The sequence below is a fragment of the Taudactylus pleione genome, unplaced genomic scaffold, assembly GCF_031769625.1.
Source record: "Taudactylus pleione unplaced genomic scaffold, aTauple2 ptg000026l, whole genome shotgun sequence".
NCBI lineage: Eukaryota > Metazoa > Chordata > Amphibia > Anura > Myobatrachidae > Taudactylus > Taudactylus pleione.
Window position 1 is genome coordinate 19,637,771 of NW_028284428.1, and position 22,049 is coordinate 19,659,819.

A 22,049-nucleotide genomic window follows, 5' to 3' on the forward strand; every position below is an offset into this window, starting at 1 on the left:
TGTATATTTGCAGGTTTCCAGGACGCTAGGCCCATTTGGTTGATTGGTCACTCTTTTATTTTTTGGGCCGGGCAGTCGCGCTTTGCTGAAGATGCCTCTGTGTTCCCACGTTGGGAGAGTGTTAGGTGGTTGGGGCAGAGGGGCATGCTGTGGGAAGCTTTGTTGCGCAACTTGCACAGGGCAGTAGCTGAATTTGGTCCCCCTTTAGTGTTAATTATCCATCTCGGGGGCAACGATTTGGGTCAGCAAACGTCCTTAGAGTTGCGCCATGCGATTGTTCGTGACTTGAGAGAGGTGGTTCGGTTATTACCTAACTGCCTTTTGGTGTGGTCCCCTATCATCGCCAGGCTTTCATGGCGATATTGCTATAATAGTGTGGCTTGGGACAGGCAAATGGGTGGCTAGGCACGTGCTGGAAGTGGGAGGGTTGGTGGTGCACCATCCTTTAATTCGGATTCAGGATGCCCACCTTTTCCGCAGGGATGGAGTTCATCTTACTGAGGAGGGTAATTTTTTGTTTCTAGAAGATATTTTTGCAGTTTTTAAGGGTTTGGTTTGTTAGCATGGTGGCGGGCTGCTTCTCTCCTGAGAGCCGCTGTGGCGGGAAAGACCGGCAATATTGAAGTGTCCATCTTGCAGCAGTAATAGCGGTGCGCACCCCTTCAATGCACTGATAGGCTGATTTCACCCTATTGGGGTCAGCGGCACCTCTCGACCGAGCAGGATGTATGGTGCATTGGCATGGGTGTTGGGGCCGCATCACTTGCTCTGAAAGGGATAGTTGGCCCTTGCAAGTTTTAAGATCACCCTACCCTTGTCTGGGATAGTTGGCCCTCACAAGTTGTGATCTACTTCCGGCCTAAGACAAGTGGACGCTGGTTAGTTGCCGTTCTTTCTCCTGCCACCATGTCTACCTTGTAACCAAATAAAGCTGACCAATTAATTTAAAGGCATAACTTGGTCTCCTGTGTTTATTTTAGTTAAGTTTAGTTTAAGTTTATGGGTCACATCTATCATCTGACGATAGAAAGTTTAATATAACGGAGGTTAGGAATAGAGCCGACGGCACATAAACTTCTAGTCAGGGATAGAGGGGTTAATAAAGTTAAAAATGTTTGTTGACAGTAGTAGGCAGATGTGATAGGACGTTAGGTTAGGGGCGGGGTGAGTGAGAGGGTGTAGTGAATCTACTGTGGAAAATCTGCCTCTTTGAATTGATCTCCCACCCTCCCTACCCTCTTGTGTCTTGTGTCGGCTTTATTTCATTAGCAGGGAAAGACCGGCAATATTGAAGTGTCCATCTTGCAGCAGTAATAGCGGTGCGCACCCCTTCAATGCACTGATAGGCTGATTTCACCCTATTGGGGTCAGCGGCACCTCTCGACCGAGCAGGATGTATGGTGCATTGGCATGGGTGTTGGGGCCGCATCACTTGCTCTGAAAGGGATAGTTGGCCCTTGCAAGTTTTAAGATCACCCTACCCTTGTCTGGGATAGTTGGCCCTCACAAGTTGTGATCTACTTCCGGCCTAAGACAAGTGGACGCTGGTTAGTTGCCGTTCTTTCTCCTGCCACCATGTCTACCTTGTAACCAAATAAAGCTGACCAATTAATTTAAAGGCATAACTTGGTCTCCTGTGTTTATTTTAGTTAAGTTTAGTTTAGGTTTATGGGTCACATCTATCATCTGACGATAGAAAGTTTAATGTCCTATGTATGACCTCACAATGTATCAGGACAAAGCTCCCCAATTAAAACGGTATGGGAAAACACCCACTCATGGGCAAGCAAAACCAACCGCGGGCGCCGGTTATAGGGAAAGGGCCAGAAAACCCTACGTGAATAAAATGCAATAAACTACTGACAGTATGAGGTAACTTTATATGGACAAAAAGAAAAATTACCCCAGAACGAAGTGGTCCGTAGCGTGCACAAGCACCAGCTACAGATAAAAGGCATAAAATACTGTACAGGGATTATACAATTCGACAACCAAAAGTATAAGAGTAAATCATATGGATCCAAGAAAAATGACGCACCGACACGTGGTATTCCTATGTATGCACACTTATGACCAAAAGGTGGCCCCAAACATTTTATACCAGGGAAAGTGAGTAAACAAGTGAAAAATAACAGAAGGGGAGATGATAGGCTCCTGATACTTAATTTTAGACAATGAGCTCGTGATACCATTAACAGGCTGGCTCCCCCTTGAGCACATGGATGGAGGGGGAGAGGCGCACGCTGCAAGTCCCTACGTGGTCATAGGGTCCCAAGACACTCCCAACTCTATGAAACTTAGGGATACCCATGTAATGTAATTTAGTACATTTATGAAATAGAATGAAATGAATGTAATAGCGTGAAACTAGTAATATTGTACAATCACGCATTTGTGATTGATTAACTGATGCATACTTCATGATACATATTTTCTTTCTACATACTTCCCTGCCGCACTTAATTTCTTACCTATGTGCATGACCAAACATGAATGTTTTGCAGTAAAAATAAGTTTAATGGACGATACTGTCTTATAAATTCTGACATAATTAATTGCTTGCATTAATATAATCAATGTATCATTAATGTGCGCACTGACTTATAATTTTTGAATGTCAACAATGTGCATGCCTATAACACGGATGCTTGCTGTAAGAAATGAAGGTAATATGCCAAAATCTTACACCATAATATAATGAGGAACCGTGCAGAAGCACCAAAGACCAAAGCTCCAAAAGCACCGTGGTTCCTGACATGTTGGCTTATGATAACGTGTGCTATAACGCATTGAACATGTATCAAAAATCACTGCATAATTTATGAAATAAGTGCTCTACCAACAGTAATATGACTAGATGAATAAAACTGGTTTGTTGCCAATGACGATCCGGCTGCAAATAGACCAAATACAGTATGTTTGGAGTTGGGCTGGAAAAACTACTGAGGTAACGGCATATGGTAGAGAAACTAGATACACCACGACCTTGAAGTCGTGGGTTATGCATGAAATGAGCCCTCACAATAACAAAAAACAACAACCGAGCATAAAGCCGCCGTCTCCTGAACCTCCCAGCACTGTATATATATATTCCCCCAGCTCAAAAGCTGCAGCTGACATGAGCGCTAGCGAAAATGCTTTTCGACTGCAACCAGATATAAATATAAATGCTTCCCTACAGTTGTATATATAATATATAATACGCTGCGGGCTTACCAATACATAACTTGCCACAGGCGTAACCTTATACTTAAATAATGCCAGGATGGACCACTTAAAAAACGCCTTTACTGCTGTATGTATCATTCAGCCTGTCATTATTGAATGTGCATGCACTATCAATACTTTTTGTTTCGTATAAAAGAAAGAAACGGAGGGCGAGGCCGCACGCATTTTTGAAATGCTGAGCTCGTATAACTTATGCCGCCGGCCCATCCGAGGTGCTAAAAGCCTACCCCACACCCCCAGACTGCGGAGACCGTAGGGGTGTAAGAGCACCCCCACTGCCACCAGCTGTCCGGCAATATACCTCATCTACATGACGGCATCACCAGCGTAACCATCTGGAACTATATTATGATTGGAGACCATGAGATGAGAAACCCATGACAGCAAGCATGCCTAGCTGCGCTGTGAGGGCACAGGGCTGGTAAAATCTCACCCAAAGACAACTCATGCGGAGCTAGCTCACACAGAGGTAGCTCATTAACAGATTGGGATATGGAGGGCTGCCATGAGGGATCCCATGTCAGTAAGCAGACCATGCTGCCCTTTATTTTATATTTTAAGATGGCTGCTGGCCTCTCCCCCCGGCCTAAAAAGATGGCTGCTGGCTCCGCCCCCCCACTGTTATGGAGTGAGCCGGAGCCATGACAGGCTCCTGACTGACTCCTTAGTGCTGGCGCTTGATCCCCCGGCTGTTTGGCACCCCGGCTTTAGCGGGAGTCAGCCGGGGTGACCAGCACTGTTGTGCTATTCTGGGCAGGTCGCGCGACTTCCGGCCCCCGGCTGATTAGATCCCCAGAGCGGGACTCAGCCGGGGTGACCAGGGTCCTTCAGGGAGTGAGCGCCGTGCCGCACGCGCCCATGAGAGCGGCGCGTGCACAAACTGAAAAGGCAATGCCATCTAGTGTCTGCCAGCACCTCCAGATCTATGGGAGGACCGGCGGGGCTAACTAGTGAGGAACGGGGGTGGGGTGCTGATGATTAAGGGCATGAGCCCCAGCCCGGTATTATCCACCACCCGGGCGGGGACCGAATGAGCACGCTGGGTGTGAGACATAGCTGGACCCAAAGCAGCCTACAGGATAGGAAAAGAAAAGACAGAGTAAATAGGGAAAAGAAAGATGTAAGATAAGATGTTAGAATAGAGAGAGGAAAGAATATATAAATTTTGAAATGTAACAATCAAAAAACACAGAAATCTACAACCTGTGTCTGTACAGCTAGGAGATCAGATCCAAAGAGGCAGCTTAACCTTACAGACCTACCCATACTCCTGTTAACCACACCCCTTGCACAACACTCCACCAATCCTAACCTAATGTCAATCTGACCATAAAAAACTAACACTCCCCTACCTAACTTTATTAACCCCACGCATCCCAGACTAGGGGTTTATGTGCCCTCTGATCTATCCGAACTTCGGTTATCTTTGTGTTTATACATTGTTGGGTTGGAGTAAAGGGTCCTGATTCACTGATTGGCTCGAAAATGGTTTAAATTAAAAATGGTGTTTCCTGACTAGCTGAGCCTCAGTCTTTACAGATTGAGGCTTACCAAATAGAAGAAACATTGCAAATGTACTTGCTATAGATCCAGCGATGGGACAAACCTCACGGAATGATCCTTCTTCTGGCAGGTAAGTGCTACTAATGGACGTCATCAAGCAGACACTTCCTACCAAAATGCTGTATATTGCTTTGATCGTCCAGCACTTTCATCCTACTGATCTCGGAGCTCCATGGGGTCCCATGTAGTGAACAGTGTCATTCCTTTGCAAATGACTGATGTCTCTATCTTCTTAGCAAAAGACACCTACGTTCCATCTTGACTGTAGACAACATCAGCAGTGGAGAAGAAGGTCAGCCATTTAACTCTCAGCATCATGGTGGAGACCAAACAGCGGTCAAAGAAAGATTCCGGCTAAATTGGTGTACTTTACCGCTGCATTACGATGCTATATTACATTGTTTGGCATCATATTTACCTAATGTTATCTGACATAGCATTTTGTCCCTATGTAAAATGTTCATGTATCACTGTTATGAAATGTTATCTGCTGCATTTTAGCTTTATGTTTAACATTGTTATATGTTATACACTTTTTACTGTATGACACAGTATAATGTGCTTATATTACCGTCGTGCATTGTCTATATTATTTCTACATTGCCGCAGTATTGTTTTAATATTAAATTGTTATGTAACAGTTATATGTTGTTCACTGAAGCATTTTTGCCTTTGTATATAGCATTGTTACATATTAAGTTAAAACACTGTTATCTTTTGCAAAAATAGTGTTCAGTAAAATTATGTATTGTGTTTATACATTGATGTGTTAGAGTAAAGGGTCCTGATTCCCAGATTGGCTCGAAAATGGCTTAAATTTAAAATGGTGTTTCCTGACTAGCTGAGCCTCCATCTTTACAGATTGAGGCTTTCCAAAAAATAGAAACACTGCAAACGCACCTGCTATAGATCCAGCGATGGGGGCAAACCTCACGGAATGTTCATTTTTCAGACAGGTAAGTGCTACTAATGGACGTCATCAAGCAGACACTTCCTGCCAAAATGCTGTATATTGCTTTGATCATCCAGCACTATCATCCTACTGATCCCGAAGCTCCATAGGGTCCACATAGTGAACCGTGTCATTCCTTTGCAAATGACTCATGTCTCTATCTTCTTAGCAAAAGACTCCTAAGTTCCATCTTGACTATAGACAACATCAGCAGTGGAGAAGAAGGCCAGCCATTTAACTCTCAGCATCATGGTGGAGACCAAACAGCGGTCAAAGAAAGATTCCGGCTAAATTGGTGTACTTTACCGCTGCATTACGACGCTATATTACATTGTTTGGCATTATATTTACCTAATGTTATCTGACATAGCATTTTGTCCCTATGTAAAATGTTGATGTATCACTGTTATGAAATGTTATCTGCTGCATTTTAGCTTTATATTTAACATTGTTATATATGTTATACACTTTTTTACTGTATGACACAGTATAATGTGCTTATATTACCGTCGTGCATTGTCTATATTATTTGTACATTGCCGCAGTATTGTATTAATATTAAATTGTTATGTAATAGTTATATGTTGTTCACTGAAGCATTTTTGCCTCTGTATATAGCATTGTTACATATTAAGTTAATACACTGTTATCTTATGCAAAAATAGTGTTCAGTAAAATTATGTATTGTGTTTATACATTGTTGGGTTGGAGTAAAGGGTCCTGATTCACTGATTGGCTCGAAAATGGTTTAAATTAAAAATGATGTTTCCTGACTAGCTGAGCCTCATTCTTTACAGATTGAGGCTTACCAAATAGAAGAAACATTGCAAATGTACCTGCTATAGATCCAGCGATGGGGCAAACCTCACGGAATGATCCTTCTCCTGGCAGGTAAGTGCTACTAATGGACGTCATCAAGCAGACACTTCCTGCCAAAATGCTGTATATTGCTTTGATCGTCCAGCACTTTCATCCTACTGATCCCGGAGCTCCATGGGGTCCCATGTAGTGAACCGTGTCATTCCTTTGCAAATTACTGATGTCTCTTTCTTCTTAGCAAAAGACTCCTACGTTCCATCTTGACTGTAGACAACATCAGCAGTGGAGAAGGCCAGCCATTTAACTCTCAGCATCATGGTGGAGACCAAACAGCGGTCAAAGAAAGATTCCGGCTAAATTGGTGTACTTTACTGCTGCATTACGATGCTATATTACATTGTTTGGCATCATAATTACCTAATGTTATCTGACATAGCATTTTGTCCCTATGTAAAATGTTCATGTATCACTGTTATGAAATGTTATCTGCTGCATTTTAGCTTTATGTTTAACATTGTTAAATGTTATACTCTTTTTACTGTATGACACAGTATAATGTGCTTATATTACCGTCGTGCATTGTCTATATTATTTGTACATTACCGCAGTATTGTTTTAATATTAAATTGTTATGTAATAGTTATATGTTGTTCACTGAAGCATTTTTGCCTCTGTATATAGCATTGTTACATATTAAGTTAATACACTGTTATCATATGCAAAAATAGTGTTCAGTAAAATTATGTATTGTGTTTATACATTGTTGGGTTGGAGTAAAGAGTCCTGATTCACTGATTGGCTCGAAAATGGTTTAAATTAAGAATGGTGTTTCCCGACTATCTGAGCCTCAGTCTTTACAGATTGAGGCTTACCAAAAAGAAGAAACAGTGCAAATGTACCTGCTATAGAACTAGCGATGAGGGCAAACCTCACAGAATGATCCTTCTTCTGACAGGTAAGTGCTACTAATGGACATCATCAAGCAGACACTTCCTGCCAAAATGCTGTATATTGCTTTGATCATCCAGCACTATCATCCTACTGATCCCGAAACTCCATAGGGTCCACGTAGTGAACCGTGTCATTCCTTTGCAAATGACTCATGTCTCTATCTTCTTAGCAAAAGACTCCTAAGTTCCATCTTGACTATAGACAACATCAGCAGTGGAGAAGAAGGCCAGCCATTTAACTCTCAGCATCATGGTGGAGACCAAACAGTGGTCAAAGAAAGATTCCGGCTAAATTGGTGTACTTTACCGCTGCATTACGATGCTATATTACATTGTTTGGCATCATATTTACCTAATGTTATCTGACAGCATTTTGTCCTATATTAAATGTTCATGTATCACTGTTATGAAATGTTATCTGCTGCATTTTAGCTTTATGTTTAACATTGTTATATGTTATACACTTTTTACTGTGTGACACAGTATAATGTGCTTATATTACCGTCGTGCATTGTCTATATTATTTCTACATTGCCGCAGTATTGTTTTAATATTAAATTGTTATGTAATAGTTATATGTTGTTCACTGAAGCATTTTTGCCTCTGTATATAGCATTGTTACATATTAAGTTAATACACTGTTATCTTATGCAAAAATAGTGTTCAGTAAAATTATGTATTGTGTTTATACATTGTTGGGATGGAGTAAAGGGTCCTGATTCACTGATTGGCTCGAAAATGGTTTAAATTAAAAACGGTGTTTCCTGACTATCTGAGCCTCAGTCTTTACAGATTGAGGTTTACCAAAAAGAAGAAACAGTGCAAATGTACCTGCTATAGAACTAGCGATGGGGGCAAACCTCACGGAATGATCCTTCTTCTGACAGGTAAGGGCTACTAATGGACATCATTAAGCAGACACTTCCTGCCAAAATGCTGTATATTGCTTTGATCATCCAGCACTTTCATCCTACAGATCCCGGAACTCCATGGGGTCCTATGTAGTGAACTGTGTCAATCCTTTGCAAATGACTGATGTCACTATCTTCTTAGCAAAAGAATCCTACGTTTCATCTTGACTGTAGACAACATCAGCAGTGGAGAAGAAGGCCAGCCATTTAACTCTCAGCATCATGGTGGAGACCAAACAGCGGTCAAAGTAAGATTCCGGCTAAATTGGTGTACTTTACAGCTGCATTACGACGCTTTATTACATTGTTTGGCATCATATTTACATAATTTTATCTGACATAGCATTTCGTCCTATATTAAATGTTCATGTATCATTGTTATGAAATGTTATCTGCTGCATTTTAGCTTTATGTTTAACATTGTAATATGTTATACACTTTTTACTGTATGACACCGTATAATGTGCTTATATTACCGTCGTGCATTGTCTATATTATTTTTACATTGCCGCAGTATTGTATTAATATTAAATTGTTAAGTAATAGTTATATGTTGTTCACTGAACCATTTTTGACTCTGTGTATATAGCATTGTTACATATTAAGTTAATACACTGTTATCGTATGCAAAAATAGTGTTCAGTAAAATTATGTATTGTGTTTATACATTGTTGGGTTGGAGTAAAGGGTCCTGATTCACTGATTGGCTCGAAAATGATTTAAATTAAAAATGGTGTTTCCTGACTAGCTGAGCCTCAATCTTTACAGATTGAGGCTTTCCAAAAAAGAGTAACACTGCAAACTCACCTGTTATAGATCCAGCGATGGGGTCAAACCTCACGGAATGATCCTTCTTCTGACAGGTAAGTGCTACTAATGGACGTCATCAAGCAGACAATTCCTGCCAAAATGCTGTATATTGCTTTGATCATCCAGCACTATCATCCTACTGATCACGAAGCTCCATAGGGTCCACGTAGTGAACCGTGTGATTCCTTCGCAAATGACTCATGTCTCTATCTTCTTAGCAAAAGACTCCTAAGTTCCATCTTGACTATAGACAACATCAACAGTGGAGAAGAAGGCCAGTCATTTAACTCTCAGCATCATGGTGGAGACCAAACAGTGGTCAAAGAAAGATTCCGGCTAAATTGGTGTAGTTTACCGCTGCATTACGACGCTTTATTACATTGTTTGGCATCATATTTACCTAATGTTATCTGACATAGCATTTTGTCCTATATTAAATGTTCATGTATCACTGTTATGAAATGTTATCTGCTGCATTTTAGCTTTATGTTTAACATTGTTATATGTTATACACTTTTTACTGTATGACACAGTATAATGTGCTTATATTACCGTCGTGCATTGTCTATATTATTTCTACATTGCCGCAGTATTGTTTTAATATTAAATTGTTATGTAATAGTTATATGTTGTTCACTGAAGCATTTTTGCCTCTGTATATAGCATTGTTACATATTAAGTTAATACACTGTTATCTTATGCAAAAATAGTGTTCAGTAAAATTATGTATTGTGTTTATACATTGTTGGGTTGGAGTAAAGGGTCCTGATTCACTGATTGGCTCGAAAATGGTTTAAATTAAGAATGGTGTATCCCGACTATCTGAGCCTCAGTCTTTACAGATTGAGGCTTACCAAAAAAAAGAAACAGTGCAAATGTACCTGCTATAGAACTAGCAATGGGGGCAAACCTCCCGGAATGATCCTTCTTCTGACAGGTAAGTGCTACTAATGGACATCATCAAGCAGACACTTCCTGCCAAAATGCTGTATATTGCTTTGATCATCCAGCACTTTCATCCTACAGATCCCGGAACTCCATGGGGTCCTATGTAGTGAACCTTGTCAATCCTTTGCAAATGACTGATGTCGCTATCTTCTTAGCAAAAGACTCCTAAGTTCCATCTTGACTATAGACAACATCAGCAGTGGAGAAGAAGGCCAGCCATTTAACTCTCAGCATCATGGTGGAGACCAAACAGCGGTCAAAGAGAGATTCCGGCTAAATTGGTGTACTTTACCGCTGCATTACGACTCTTTATTACATTGTTTGGCATCATATTTACCTAATGTTATCTGAGATAGTATTTTGTCCTATATTAAATGTTCATGTATCACTGTTATGAAATGTTATCTGCTGCATTTTAGCTTTATGTTTAACATTGGTATATGTTATACACTTTTTACTGTATGACACAGTATAATGTGCTTATATTACCGTCGTGCATTGTCTATATTATTTGTACATTCCCGCAGTATTGTTTTAATATTAAATTGTTATGTAATAGTCATATGTTGTTCACTGAAGTATTTTTGCCTCTGTATATAGCATTGTTACATATTAAGTTAATACACTGTTATCTTATGCAAAAATAGTGTTCAGTAAAATTATGTATTGTGTTTATACATTGTTGGGTTGGAGTAAAGGGTCCTGATTCACTGATTGGCTCGAAAATGGTTTAAATTAAAAACGGTGTTTCCTGACTATCTGAGCCTCAGTCTTTACAGATTGAGGTTTACCAAAAAGAAGAAACAGTGCAAATGTACCTGCTATAGAACTAGCGATGGGGGCAAACCTCACGGAATGATCCTTCTTCTGACAGGTAAGGGCTACTAATGGACATCATTAAGCAGACACTTCCTGCCAAAATGCTGTATATTGCTTTGATCATCCAGCACTTTCATCCTACAGATCCCGGAACTCCATGGGGTCCTATGTAGTGAACTGTGTCAATCCTTTGCAAATGACTGATGTCGCTATCTTCTTAGCAAAAGAATCCTACGTTTCATCTTGACTGTAGACAACATCAGCAGTGGAGAAGAAGGCCAGCCATTTAACTCTCAGCATCATGGTGGAGACCAAACAGCGGTCAAAGAAAGATTCCGGCTAAATTGGTGTACTTTACCGCTGCATTACGACGCTTTATTACATAGTTTGGCATCATATTTACATAATTTTATCTGACATAGCATTTTGTCCTATATTAAATGTTCATGTATCACTGTTATGAAATGTTATCTGCTGCATTTTAGCTTTATGTTTAACATTGTTATATTTTGTACACTTTTTATTGTATGACACAGTATTTATTTATTTATAATTTATTACCAGTTATTTATATAGCGCACCCATTTTCCGCAGCGCTTTATAGAGAATATTTGGCCATTCACATCAGTCCCTGCCCAGTGGAGCTTACACTCTATATTCCCTATGACACACACACACACACACACACACACATACATACATACATACTAGGGGTAATTTTGTTAGGAGCCAATTAACCTACTAGTATATTTTTGGAGTGTGGGAGGAAACCGGAGTACCCGGAGGAAACCCACGCAAGCACAGGGAGAACATACAAACTACACACAGTTAGGGCCGTAGTGGGTATCGAACCAACGACCTCAGTACTGTGAGGCAGTAACGCTAAGCATTACACCGTCTGTGCTGCCCAGTATAATGTGCTTATCTTACCGTCGTGCATTGTCTATATTATTTCTACATTGCCGCTGTATTGTTTTAATATTGAATTGTTATGTAATAGTTATATGTTGTTCACTGAAGCATTTTTGCCTCTGTATATAGCATTGTTACATACTAAGTTAATACACTGTTATCTTATGCAAAATTAGTGTTCAGTAAAATTATGTATTGTGTTTATACATTGTTGGGTTGGAGTAAAGGGTCCTGATTCACTGATTGGATCGAAAATGGTTTAAATTAAAAATGGTGTTTCCTGACTAGCTGAGCCTCAATCTTTACAGATTGAGGCTTTCCAAAAAAGAGTAACACTGCAAACGCACCTGTTATAGATCCAGCGATGGGGGCAAACCTCACGGAATGATCCTTCTTCTGACAGGTAAGTGCTACTAATGGACGTCATCAAGCAGACAATTCCTGCCAAAATGCTGTATATTGCTTTGATCATCCAGCACTATCATCCTACTGATCGCGAAGCTCCATAGGGTCCACGTAGTGAACCGTGTGATTCCATTGCAAATGACTCATGTCTCTATCTTCTTAGCAAAAGACTCCTAAGTTCCATCTTGACTATAGACAACATCAGCAGTGGAGAAGAAGGCCAGCCATTTAACTCTCAGCATCATGGTGGAGACCAAACAGCGGTCAAAGAAAGATTCCGGCTAAATTGGTGTACTTTACCGCAGCATTACGACGCTATATTACATTGTTTGGCATTATATTTACCTAATGTTATCTGACATAGCATTTTGTCCCTATGTAAAATGTTGATGTATCACTGTTATGAAATGTTATCTGCTGCATTTTAGCTTTATATTTAACATTGTTTTATATGTTATACACTTTTTTACTGTATGACACAGTATAATGTGCTTATATTACCGTCGTGCATTGTCTATATTATTTGTACATTGCCGCAGTATTGTATTAATATTAAATTGCTATGTAATAGTTATATGTTGTTCACTGAAGCATTTTTGCCTCTGTATATAGCACTGTTACATATTAAGTTAATACACTGTTATCTTATGCAAAAATAGTGTTCAGTAAAATTATGTGTTGTGTTTATACATTGTTGGGTTGGAGTAAAGGGTCCTGATTCACTGATTGGCTCGAAAATGGTTTAAATTAAAAATGGTGTTTCCTGACTAGCTGAGCATCATTCTTTACAGATTGAGGCTTACCAAATAGAAGAAACATTGCAAATGTACCTGCTATAGATCCAGCGATGGGGCAAACCTCACGGAATGATCCTTCTTCTGACAGGTAAGTGCTACTAATGGACGTCATCAAGCAGACAATTCCTGCCAAAATGCTGTATATTGCTTTGATCATCCAGCACTATCATCCTACTGATCACGAAGCTCCATAGGGTCCACTTAGTGAACCGTGTGATTCCTTCGCAAATGACTCATGTCTCTATCTTCTTAGCAAAAGACTCCTAAGTTCCATCTTGACTATAGACAACATCAACAGTGGAGAAGAAGGCCAGTCATTTAACTCTCAGCATCATGGTGGAGACCAAACAGTGGTCAAAGAAAGATTCCGGCTAAATTGGTGTAGTTTACCGCTGCATTACGACGCTTTATTACATTGTTTGGCATCATATTTACCTAATGTTATCTGACATAGCATTTTGTCCTATATTAAATGTTCATGTATCACTGTTATGAAATGTTATCTGCTGCATTTTAGCTTTATGTTTAACATTGTTATATGTTATACACTTTTTACTGTATGACACAGTATAATGTGCTTATATTACCGTCGTGCATTGTCTATATTATTTCTACATTGCCGCAGTATTGTTTTAATATTAAATTGTTATGTAATAGTTATATGTTGTTCACTGAAGCATTTTTGCCTCTGTATATAGCATTGTTACATATTAAGTTAATACACTGTTATCTTATGCAAAAATAGTGTTCAGTAAAATTATGTATTGTGTTTATACATTGTTGGGTTGGAGTAAAGGGTCCTGATTCACTGATTGGCTCGAAAATGGTTTAAATTAAGAATGGTGTATCCCGACTATCTGAGCCTCAGTCTTTACAGATTGAGGCTTACCAAAAAAAAGAAACAGTGCAAATGTACCTGCTATAGAACTAGCAATGGGGGCAAACCTCACGGAATGATCCTTCTTCTGACAGGTAAGTGCTACTAATGGACATCATCAAGCAGACACTTCCTGCCAAAATGCTGTATATTGCTTTGATCATCCAGCACTTTCATCCTACAGATCCCGGAACTCCATGGGGTCCTATGTAGTGAACCTTGTCAATCCTTTGCAAATGACTGATGTCGCTATCTTCTTAGCAAAAGACTCCTAAGTTCCATCTTGACTATAGACAACATCAGCAGTGGAGAAGAAGGCCAGCCATTTAACTCTCAGCATCATGGTGGAGACCAAACAGCGGTCAAAGAGAGATTCCGGCTAAATTGGTGTACTTTACCGCTGCATTACGACTCTTTATTACATTGTTTGGCATCATATTTACCTAATGTTATCTGAGATAGTATTTTGTCCTATATTAAATGTTCATGTATCACTGTTATGAAATGTTATCTGCTGCATTTTAGCTTTATGTTTAACATTGGTATATGTTATACACTTTTTACTGTATGACACAGTATAATGTGCTTATATTACCGTCGTGCATTGTCTATATTATTTGTACATTCCCGCAGTATTGTTTTAATATTAAATTGTTATGTAATAGTCATATGTTGTTCACTGAAGTATTTTTGCCTCTGTATATAGCATTGTTACATATTAAGTTAATACACTGTTATCTTATGCAAAAATAGTGTTCAGTAAAATTATGTATTGTGTTTATACATTGTTGGGTTGGAGTAAAGGGTCCTGATTCACTGATTGGCTCGAAAATGGTTTAAATTAAAAACGGTGTTTCCTGACTATCTGAGCCTCAGTCTTTACAGATTGAGGTTTACCAAAAAGAAGAAACAGTGCAAATGTACCTGCTATAGAACTAGCGATGGGGGCAAACCTCACGGAATGATCCTTCTTCTGACAGGTAAGGGCTACTAATGGACATCATTAAGCAGACACTTCCTGCCAAAATGCTGTATATTGCTTTGATCATCCAGCACTTTCATCCTACAGATCCCGGAACTCCATGGGGTCCTATGTAGTGAACTGTGTCAATCCTTTGCAAATGACTGATGTCGCTATCTTCTTAGCAAAAGAATCCTACGTTTCATCTTGACTGTAGACAACATCAGCAGTGGAGAAGAAGGCCAGCCATTTAACTCTCAGCATCATGGTGGAGACCAAACAGCGGTCAAAGAAAGATTCCGGCTAAATTGGTGTACTTTACCGCTGCATTACGACGCTTTATTACATAGTTTGGCATCATATTTACATAATTTTATCTGACATAGCATTTTGTCCTATATTAAATGTTCATGTATCACTGTTATGAAATGTTATCTGCTGCATTTTAGCTTTATGTTTAACATTGTTATATTTTGTACACTTTTTATTGTATGACACAGTATTTATTTATTTATAATTTATTACCAGTTATTTATATAGCGCACCCATTTTCCGCAGCGCTTTATAGAGAATATTTGGCCATTCACATCAGTCCCTGCCCAGTGGAGCTTACACTCTATATTCCCTATGACACACACACACACACACACACATACATACATACATACTAGGGGTAATTTTGTTAGGAGCCAATTAACCTACTAGTATATTTTTGGAGTGTGGGAGGAAACCGGAGTACCCGGAGGAAACCCACGCAAGCACAGGGAGAACATACAAACTACACATAGTTAGGGCCGTAGTGGGTATCGAACCAACGACCTCAGTACTGTGAGGCAGTAACGCTAAGCATTACACCGTCTGTGCTGCCCAGTATAATGTGCTTATCTTACCGTCGTGCATTGTCTATATTATTTCTACATTGCCGCTGTATTGTTTTAATATTGAATTGTTATGTAATAGTTATATGTTGTTCACTGAAGCATTTTTGCCTCTGTATATAGCATTGTTACATACTAAGTTAATACACTGTTATCTTATGCAAAATTAGTGTTCAGTAAAATTATGTATTGTGTTTATACATTGTTGGGTTGGAGTAAAGGGTCCTGATTCACTGATTGGATCGAAAATGGTTTAAATTAAAAATGGTGTTTCCTGACTAGCTGAGCCTCAATCTTTACAGATTGAGGCTTTCCAAAAAAGAGTAACACTGCAAACGCACCTGTTATAGATCCAGCGATGGGGGCAAACCTCACGGAATGATCCTTCTTCTGACAGGTAAGTGCTACTAATGGACGTCATCAAGCAGACAATTCCTGCCAAAATGCTGTATATTGCTTTGATCATCCAGCACTATCATCCTACTGATCGCGAAGCTCCATAGGGTCCACGTAGTGAACCGTGTGATTCCATTGCAAATGACTCATGTCTCTATCTTCTTAGCAAAAGACTCCTAAGTTCCATCTTGACTATAGACAACATCAGCAGTGGAGAAGAAGGCCAGCCATTTAACTCTCAGCATCATGGTGGAGACCAAACAGCGGTCAAAGAAAGATTCCGGCTAAATTGGTGTACTTTACCGCAGCATTACGACGCTATATTACATTGTTTGGCATTATATTTACCTAATGTTATCTGACATAGCATTTTGTCCCTATGTAAAATGTTGATGTATCACTGTTATGAAATGTTATCTGCTGCATTTTAGCTTTATGTTTAACATTGTTATATGTTATACACTTTTTACTGTGTGACACAGTATAATGTGCTTATATTACCGTCGTGCATTGTCTATATTATTTCTACATTGCCGCAGTATTGTTTTAATATTATATTGTTATGTAATAGTTATATGTTGTTCACTGAAGCATTTTTGCCTCTGTATATAGCATTGTTACATATTAAGTTAATACACTGTTATCTTATGCAAAAATAGTGTTCAGTAAAATTATGTATTGTGTTTATACATTGTTGGGATGGAGTAAAGGGTCCTGATTCACTGATTGGCTCGAAAATGGTTTAAATTAAAAACGGTGTTTCCTGACTATCTGAGCCTCAGTCTTTACAGATTGAGGTTTACCAAAAAGAAGAAACAGTGCAAATGTACCTGCTATAGAACTAGCGATGGGGGCAAACCTCACGGAATGATCCTTCTTCTGACAGGTAAGGGCTACTAATGGACATCATTAAGCAGACACTTCCTGCCAAAATGCTGTATATTGCTTTGATCATCCAGCACTTTCATCCTACAGATCCCGGAACTCCATGGGGTCCTATGTAGTGAACTGTGTCAATCCTTTGCAAATGACTGATGTCACTATCTTCTTAGCAAAAGAATCCTACGTTTCATCTTGACTGTAGACAACATCAGCAGTGGAGAAGAAGGCCAGCCATTTAACTCTCAGCATCATGGTGGAGACCAAACAGCGGTCAAAGTAAGATTCCGGCTAAATTGGTGTACTTTACAGCTGCATTACGACGCTTTATTACATTGTTTGGCATCATATTTACATAATTTTATCTGACATAGCATTTCGTCCTATATTAAATGTTCATGTATCATTGTTATGAAATGTTATCTGCTGCATTTTAGCTTTATGTTTAACATTGTAATATGTTATACACTTTTTACTGTATGACACCGTATAATGTGCTTATATTACCGTCGTGCATTGTCTATATTATTTTTACATTGCCGCAGTATTGTATTAATATTAAATTGTTAAGTAATAGTTATATGTTGTTCACTGAACCATTTTTGACTCTGTGTATATAGCATTGTTACATATTAAGTTAATACACTGTTATCGTATGCAAAAATAGTGTTCAGTAAAATTATGTATTGTGTTTATACATTGTTGGGTTGGAGTAAAGGGTCCTGATTCACTGATTGGCTCGAAAATGATTTAAATTAAAAATGGTGTTTCCTGACTAGCTGAGCCTCAATCTTTACAGATTGAGGCTTTCCAAAAAAGAGTAACACTGCAAACTCACCTGTTATAGATCCAGCGATGGGGTCAAACCTCACGGAATGATCCTTCTTCTGACAGGTAAGTGCTACTAATGGACGTCATCAAGCAGACAATTCCTGCCAAAATGCTGTATATTGCTTTGATCATCCAGCACTATCATCCTACTGATCACGAAGCTCCATAGGGTCCACGTAGTGAACCGTGTGATTCCTTCGCAAATGACTCATGTCTCTATCTTCTTAGCAAAAGACTCCTAAGTTCCATCTTGACTATAGACAACATCAACAGTGGAGAAGAAGGCCAGTCATTTAACTCTCAGCATCATGGTGGAGACCAAACAGTGGTCAAAGAAAGATTCCGGCTAAATTGGTGTAGTTTACCGCTGCATTACGACGCTTTATTACATTGTTTGGCATCATATTTACCTAATGTTATCTGACATAGCATTTTGTCCTATATTAAATGTTCATGTATCACTGTTATGAAATGTTATCTGCTGCATTTTAGCTTTATGTTTAACATTGTTATATGTTATACACTTTTTACTGTATGACACAGTATAATGTGCTTATATTACCGTCGTGCATTGTCTATATTATTTCTACATTGCCGCAGTATTGTTTTAATATTAAATTGTTATGTAATAGTTATATGTTGTTCACTGAAGCATTTTTGCCTCTGTATATAGCATTGTTACATATTAAGTTAATACACTGTTATCTTATGCAAAAATAGTGTTCAGTAAAATTATGTATTGTGTTTATACATTGTTGGGTTGGAGTAAAGGGTCCTGATTCACTGATTGGCTCGAAAATGGTTTAAATTAAGAATGGTGTATCCCGACTATCTGAGCCTCAGTCTTTACAGATTGAGGCTTACCAAAAAAAAGAAACAGTGCAAATGTACCTGCTATAGAACTAGCAATGGGGGCAAACCTCCCGGAATGATCCTTCTTCTGACAGGTAAGTGCTACTAATGGACATCATCAAGCAGACACTTCCTGCCAAAATGCTGTATATTGCTTTGATCATCCAGCACTTTCATCCTACAGATCCCGGAACTCCATGGGGTCCTATGTAGTGAACCTTGTCAATCCTTTGCAAATGACTGATGTCGCTATCTTCTTAGCAAAAGACTCCTAAGTTCCATCTTGACTATAGACAACATCAGCAGTGGAGAAGAAGGCCAGCCATTTAACTCTCAGCATCATGGTGGAGACCAAACAGCGGTCAAAGAGAGATTCCGGCTAAATTGGTGTACTTTACCGCTGCATTACGACTCTTTATTACATTGTTTGGCATCATATTTACCTAATGTTATCTGAGATAGTATTTTGTCCTATATTAAATGTTCATGTATCACTGTTATGAAATGTTATCTGCTGCATTTTAGCTTTATGTTTAACATTGGTATATGTTATACACTTTTTACTGTATGACACAGTATAATGTGCTTATATTACCGTCGTGCATTGTCTATATTATTTGTACATTCCCGCAGTATTGTTTTAATATTAAATTGTTATGTAATAGTCATATGTTGTTCACTGAAGTATTTTTGCCTCTGTATATAGCATTGTTACATATTAAGTTAATACACTGTTATCTTATGCAAAAATAGTGTTCAGTAAAATTATGTATTGTGTTTATACATTGTTGGGTTGGAGTAAAGGGTCCTGATTCACTGATTGGCTCGAAAATGGTTTAAATTAAAAACGGTGTTTCCTGACTATCTGAGCCTCAGTCTTTACAGATTGAGGTTTACCAAAAAGAAGAAACAGTGCAAATGTACCTGCTATAGAACTAGCGATGGGGGCAAACCTCACGGAATGATCCTTCTTCTGACAGGTAAGGGCTACTAATGGACATCATTAAGCAGACACTTCCTGCCAAAATGCTGTATATTGCTTTGATCATCCAGCACTTTCATCCTACAGATCCCGGAACTCCATGGGGTCCTATGTAGTGAACTGTGTCAATCCTTTGCAAATGACTGATGTCGCTATCTTCTTAGCAAAAGAATCCTACGTTTCATCTTGACTGTAGACAACATCAGCAGTGGAGAAGAAGGCCAGCCATTTAACTCTCAGCATCATGGTGGAGACCAAACAGCGGTCAAAGAAAGATTCCGGCTAAATTGGTGTACTTTACCGCTGCATTACGACGCTTTATTACATAGTTTGGCATCATATTTACATAATTTTATCTGACATAGCATTTTGTCCTATATTAAATGTTCATGTATCACTGTTATGAAATGTTATCTGCTGCATTTTAGCTTTATGTTTAACATTGTTATATTTTGTACACTTTTTATTGTATGACACAGTATTTATTTATTTATAATTTATTACCAGTTATTTATATAGCGCACCCATTTTCCGCAGCGCTTTATAGAGAATATTTGGCCATTCACATCAGTCCCTGCCCAGTGGAGCTTACACTCTATATTCCCTATGACACACACACACACACACACACATACATACATACATACTAGGGGTAATTTTGTTAGGAGCCAATTAACCTACTAGTATATTTTTGGAGTGTGGGAGGAAACCGGAGTACCCGGAGGAAACCCACGCAAGCACAGGGAGAACATACAAACTACACACAGTTAGGGCCGTAGTGGGTATCGAACCAACGACCTCAGTACTGTGAGGCAGTAACGCTAAGCATTACACCGTCTGTGCTGCCCAGTATAATGTGCTTATCTTACCGTCGTGCATTGTCTATATTATTTCTACATTGCCGCTGTATTGTTTTAATATTGAATTGTTATGTAATAGTTATATGTTGTTCACTGAAGCATTTTTGCCTCTGTATATAGCATTGTTACATACTAAGTTAATACACTGTTATCTTATGCAAAATTAGTGTTCAGTAAAATTATGTATTGTGTTTATACATTGTTGGGTTGGAGTAAAGGGTCCTGATTCACTGATTGGATCGAAAATGGTTTAAATTAAAAATGGTGTTTCCTGACTAGCTGAGCCTCAATCTTTACAGATTGAGGCTTTCCAAAAAAGAGTAACACTGCAAACGCACCTGTTATAGATCCAGCGATGGGGGCAAACCTCACGGAATGATCCTTCTTCTGACAGGTAAGTGCTACTAATGGACGTCATCAAGCAGACAATTCCTGCCAAAATGCTGTATATTGCTTTGATCATCCAGCACTATCATCCTACTGATCGCGAAGCTCCATAGGGTCCACGTAGTGAACCGTGTGATTCCATTGCAAATGACTCATGTCTCTATCTTCTTAGCAAAAGACTCCTAAGTTCCATCTTGACTATAGACAACATCAGCAGTGGAGAAGAAGGCCAGCCATTTAACTCTCAGCATCATGGTGGAGACCAAACAGCGGTCAAAGAAAGATTCCGGCTAAATTGGTGTACTTTACAACAGCATTACGACGCTATATTACATTGTTTGGCATTATATTTACCTAATGTTATCTGACATAGCATTTTGTCCCTATGTAAAATGTTGATGTATCACTGTTATGAAATGTTATCTGCTGCATTTTAGCTTTATGTTTAACATTGTTATATGTTATACACTTTTTACTGTGTGACACAGTATAATGTGCTTATATTACCGTCGTGCATTGTCTATATTATTTCTACATTGCCGCAGTATTGTTTTAATATTATATTGTTATGTAATAGTTATATGTTGTTCACTGAAGCATTTTTGCCTCTGTATATAGCATTGTTACATATTAAGTTAATACACTGTTATCTTATGCAAAAATAGTGTTCAGTAAAATTATGTATTGTGTTTATACATTGTTGGGATGGAGTAAAGGGTCCTGATTCACTGATTGGCTCGAAAATGGTTTAAATTAAAAACGGTGTTTCCTGACTATCTGAGCCTCAGTCTTTACAGATTGAGGTTTACCAAAAAGAAGAAACAGTGCAAATGTACCTGCTATAGAACTAGCGATGGGGGCAAACCTCACGGAATGATCCTTCTTCTGACAGGTAAGGGCTACTAATGGACATCATTAAGCAGACACTTCCTGCCAAAATGCTGTATATTGCTTTGATCATCCAGCACTTTCATCCTACAGATCCCGGAACTCCATGGGGTCCTATGTAGTGAACTGTGTCAATCCTTTGCA